Below are 6151 nucleotides of genomic sequence, written 5' to 3'. Positions count from 1 at the left end.
TGGATTGAGTCTATGTATAATTCGGCCTTAATCCATGAAATATGGATCTGGCTCAGATCTGGATTGGGTCTGAATTAGATCATGGGTCAAATTAATCAATAGGCATTAACTATAGCTATTCAATCGATTCTTATGATTGAAGATGAAGTTGATCTTACAAGTTTACCATCTAATGATACTGACGACACAATGACTTTTGAAGTGGTCATCAATATGTGATAATTATATACTAAGAAACTGCCAAAATATACCTCATGTACATATGAAAACCGATCGTGAGATACAACTGGAATTGAAATATCTATTTTCTACTAATCCTCTAAATTTTTTTAGTTAGAAAATTTGTGTAAGTTTAATGTGAAGGATTTCTTTTGGAGGTGGAAAAAGAAGAAGATAATATTTGTTAGGGACTTCATGATCAACTTGAATCAGTGGGTGCCACTCAATTATGAGGGTGAAAAGGGAAGAAGATAATGTTATGTAAATGGGTGGTCCAGTGTAATTTGTTCTTAGCCTATGCTAGCATATAATAGGTTTGGATCATATAATGGATTCGGATCAAATCGGATCATTGAGCATAATATCCATATAAATCTAAAAATTTAAGTGAGTTGGGTCGGATCGGATCGGATCAAAATTTAGTAAATCCAGATCCAATCCAAAAAATAGAATAGATCCAATTTTAGAACCCGATCTGGATCCGCGGATCCTTTTAAATGGTTCGGGTTGGGTCTCCATGGGTCGGGTCTGGTCGGTTCGTGGGTCAACCTAACCCATTTGCAGCCTTATCTATCCTTCTTCTCAATGGCATATTCATTGTTTCACAGAGTGTAATGACCAATCACAGAACCACGAACCATAACAATGAGCTCTCCTTGCTCTTGCACTTCAAAAAAAACTCAAACCAGCATCATATATACTCTTTCCCCTCCCCATCCCCCCCTCTCTCTCTCTCTCTCTCTCGCGCGCACACACGCACACACACACACACAATTATTTTAATATATAATGTGAGAGAACCTCCTCCTCCTCCTTGTCTCCATGGAGGCAGCTTCAAATCTCAAAATTCATGCAAGCCAAGAATAAAGGTAGCCAAAGATCGAAGGGAAACAAATCAAATCCTCTTTCTAATTAATATTAAGCCCCCCTCTCTCTCACTCCCCAACTCCATCTCTTTCTCTTTGTGAGAAGAATGGAATGCCAGTCTTTTGGTTCTTGGAATTAGGCACTCGTCCTCCTCTCCTCTGCCACCATCCTCCTCTTCTTTGCCTCTGATCGTGATGGCAACTCAAACACCATCTCTGCCCCATTCAATTTCACCACTTTCTCGTCCCTCCAATCATTGGTCAGGAACCAGATGCCCCTTCTTGATCAATTTTCCTACGCTCTCCATTAAGAACCTAATCCTCTTATCCTCCAAGTATATCTGTATCTACTTGTACTAGTACTTTCTGTCAGTCATTTGCTTTTATTTAATCACTTGCTTGCTTGCTTTCCTTAGTTGGGAGAGAAGAACAGGAGAGATGAGATAAGAATAAAAGAAAAAAGTTAATATTTTCTCTTGGTTGGGAGTTTTTTCATCACAAAAAAAGAAAGAAAAGGAGAGATCGAAATAGAGAGAATATAAACCCCCTCAAATATATAATTTTTTTCTCCAAATCGAGTAGATTTGGAGAGAAAAGAATTGAGACTTTAGTAATTTTTTTATAATTCATATCTTACCCCTAGGGCTTATTTCCTCCCACCCGATTAAAACTCCTGTGGCTGGAAAAAAAATAGAAATCACCTCCCACATGAGAATCCTACGGATGAAAAAATACTGAGATGCCTCCCATATGATTAAAGCAGCCTCCCACATGATTAAGACTCCTATGGATGGAAAAAGCAATGAAAACACAAGGAAAGTCAGAAAAAATTAAAAGGTAAGGCCTTTTCCCACTTGCATTGCTTTTTTTTAATTTTTACTTCTCTTTTTTGGAGATTTGTAGGGAAGGAGATCCGTGGGGAAGGAAACTTTCTCATTTATGGAAAAACAAAATGATCAATGTAGCATACATATTTTCATAACATATATTTATTTTATTTAAATTTAAATTTAAATAATTATTTAGATGGAAAGACTAGAAAATGAAGAAATAGATGAGTTTCTTTCACGGGAGAAAAGTCAATGACTAGCTGTAGCTAAAGCTATTTTATTGTATCGTAAATTTTGATGTGCGACGCAGGCTTTATCATCATTGGAATTATGTTGATTGATCTATTAGTCAATTTTTTATAGAAAAATAGCTAGTATGAGATGAAATAATGTAATGTTTAAGTACAAATAAAAAATATCATGACGTTATTCAAATAGGACCATAAGATTTTATAAATTTATGTGAGATCTTATAAAAAGATGATAGTTTTCAATCTACTTAACGAGCAATAGTTGAAGAGCAAGTTGCTAAGTTTCTTCATATATTATCACATAATGTGAGGAATCACGTGATTTCATTTTTCTTTCTTCACTCTAATAAGACCATTAGTCATCATTTTCATAGAGTACTAAGAGCAATAATATCTTTAAAACATCGATTTTTGATTCCACCCATAGGATAGCAAGTTCCCTCAAAAATACTAAATAATAATACATTTTACTCATATTTCAAGATAAATCAAATCTTATTTATTTATTTCTAATTGTGTAAACATGTATTTAAATGGACATTTATATAAAATTTATATATTAGGATTGTGTGGGATTTATTGGTGGAACATATGTTTATGTGAAAGTATCTTGTTTTGATGCCCCAAAGTATCATGGTAGGAAGGATTATCCAACATAAAATATGCTAGCTATATGCTCATTCAATTTAAAATTTACATATGTCTTACCTGGCTGGGAAGGGATGATATCTAACTCAAGGATAATTAAAAATATACTTAAGAGAGAAGATAAGCTAGAGATTCCTAAAGATAATCTTTAATAATTAATAAATTTTATATTTTTTATAATATAATAAAATAATTACTCATTTTTATTAATTTTTATTAGATAAATATTATCTTATTGATGTGGGATATATGCTAAGAAGTGGACTTATTACACCTTATAGAAGAGTGTACTATCACTTGAAAAAATATTCTACTCAAACATCAAAACATCTTCAAGAGTTATTTAACCTTCGATATGCATCATTGCATAATACAGTAGAAAGAACATTTGATGTATTGAAGAAATAATTTTCTATCATCAGAAGCATAACAAAACTCAATTACTAGATTGACACACAAATATAGATTATTTTGGTATGTTGCATCTTGCATAATTATTTAATAGAGGTAGATCCTAATGAAAATCTTATTGATAAAGTAGATCGAAAGATTTTAAACCAATCTTCACCTCAAAAAGAGGTTCCTACATTAATGGATAATGATGAAGATGCTATGCCAGGAGAATTTTTAAGAAATTACAAAGCACTGAACATGTACAATGATTATGTAGTGAATAGCATCCCATAGTGATTATTATTATTTTTTATTTATTTCATTATCCATTGGGCTTACTGTAATTGATTGTACTTAAATTTTTATATAATATTTATGGTTAAAGTGTTTATGCTAGTATTTAATATATATTTTATATATATTTTTATGACATAGATATTATCAATGAGTGATACTAAAAAAGATTAAATGAAGAAAAAAGAACATTTGAGATGGACAACTCATATAGATGACGTCTTCCTTGAAGCAATTGTTTACCAATAGTAAGTAGAAAATAGGCTTGATGAAGTTTCACATTTGTTGTTTATACTCAAATGATTAAAGAAGTGAATAAAAAAAAATTGGCATAGATTTGAACAAGACCCAGTTGAAGAATCGCTTGAAGTATCTTAAGGCAGAATTCAATGAGCAATTTGAGTTGTTTAGAAATAGATTAAGTAATTTTACTTGAAGTCTAATTACAAGGCTGTCGATAGTAGAACATGAGGTTTGGAAGGAACTAATAGAGGTATATTTTTGAATTTGATTATTTATTTTTTTGATTCTTAATTTGATTATTATTAATGCAATATTTACATACTTGTATATATTTTTTATATTTAGATACATCTTGATGTAGAAAAATGGAGGACTAAACCTATTCATAACTATGAGAATTTAATAAAATTATTTACTAAAGATAGGATAACAAATGAAGGTATTGATACTACAAAGAACAAATTACAATGATGGGCTAGCTTAAGTGGGAGTCACACAGATACTATTCATGATATTGATCAACTGATATCCCAAAATGAAGTTCTGTTGGAGAGCTTTGATGATGTGAATGATGGAAATGATATGCCATCCCTAAGACCACAAGTTTAAGTTTAGACTAAAAGTACAATAAGTTTAAAAAGTAATAAAAAAAAAGTCTTCAACTAATATTGATCAAGAGATCGAAGTTTTAAAGTCAGCAATTGACAATATTGTTGATGCAATTAGAGAAAAAAATACTATTATCCAAAAAAATTGGCCATGTATCTATATAGAAGAAGAAATTTTTAATGAATTGGTGGTCATTAGAATGGAGTCCCACTTGATAATTTTTATCTTTTTCTCATCCAAAATCCAGAAAAATCAAGGGCCATTTTTTGTTGTCTAATTGAGAGGCGTAAGAATATATGAGAAAAAATGATGCATGGCACCTATGTAGGTTCTTGATGGAATATAGTAATGACTATTTTTGATTATCTTATTGATTTTAAAACTCTGACTAAATTATTGGAGTGTAGAACTCTTACTAGCTAGATTGATTTTGGAAAGTATAGCTGATATATTTTGATTGTCCTTGATAGAACTCTTACTAGATTGATTTTGAAACTTTTACAAGTTGCTTTACATTATATTAACTGAGTGAATTTTGAACTTTGGTTGTTAAATGCAATGATTTAGATTTTTCATAAATTGATATAGTATATGTTATATTTAAAGGTATAATAGTAAAAGAATGTTGTAACATTTTCTTTCTTTTTCTTTCTTCTTTGTTTCCAACCAAGAAGGAAAGAAATTATTTTCTTTTCTTTCATTAAGCTCCTAACCAAAAGGAAAGAAATACACTTTCTTTTTTTCTTTTCTTTTCTCTCCTTACTAATATTTTCTTTCCATTTCTTTTCTTCCTCAAACTCTCAACCAAGGTGTTAATGGGTGAGTGGGTTTCAGAGAAAGAAAGCCAAGGAGAGATCATGAAGTGGAGTAGAGGAAGAGCTCATGAGAATATGACAAGCGATCCACAAAGCCACTATCGTCGACTCCACCACGTGAAATGCATCGAGAAATGCTTTTCATGGAGAGCACATCCCTCATGCTAGCATCTACCACAACCCTGCTACCTCCTTCGAGTATCTATATTAATCCCACATTCTCACTTCTCATTTTTTTCTTTAATTTTTTATATTTAAAATAAAAAATATTTTATTTTAGGAAAAAATATATATCTTATCATGCTTCTGACCCCAAATTTAAATTAAAACAAACTTTGAGAATGTGAACAACCACTGAATACTTGTAGTACTGTCCTATAGGCATACAAGGAATCCAACCTGGCAAATCTTCAATATAATATGAAAGATACCAAACTCATCATACAAGCAGTGGTATTAATAGAACATCTAACTATGGCATATATTAACTTTAATTTCAACTTCATAGCAACCATATCAGTTTATGCAGATATCACTATACATTTACTATCCTAGGAATTAATCACCTTTCACAGACCGGCCTCACCTTCTATATATAAACCCCAAAATTTCAAGGTCTAGCCCCAAAACTAGTCTTAGAATCTGAAAATAATAGGTGAAGATTTATGAGTTTCATGGTCTAGTAAGTAACAGATATATTTATAAAATAGATTTAAATCATGATGATATACAACTCAAATATATCATACCAAGTGTGATGTCAATATGATTAGTATCAAGTTATGCAATCGAGGATACTCAAGATGCAGTCTTATATCAAGCTTTCTATAATATGAAATCAGTAGATAAGATACAAATTCAATATATACTCAATTTCATAATACTATACTTAAATATGAGTATCCATTTTTTTTAGCTCTATAGCCCTAAATGTGGCACCACGATTATCCCACACGGTAAGAGATCTCAAGTCCACGATACCC

General features: G+C 31.4%; 1 pseudogene; it reads left to right on the top strand.

The window, feature by feature from the left end:
• Window positions 1-1192: 1192 nt before the first annotated feature.
• Window positions 1193-6151, top strand: part of LOC105032671 (probable glycosyltransferase At5g25310) — a 59356-nt pseudogene continuing 54397 nt past the window's right edge.

The sequence above is a fragment of the Elaeis guineensis genome, chromosome 1, assembly GCF_000442705.2.
Source record: "Elaeis guineensis isolate ETL-2024a chromosome 1, EG11, whole genome shotgun sequence".
Taxonomy (NCBI): Eukaryota; Viridiplantae; Streptophyta; class Magnoliopsida; order Arecales; family Arecaceae; genus Elaeis; species Elaeis guineensis.
This window is presented reverse-complemented; position numbering and strand designations above follow the sequence as displayed.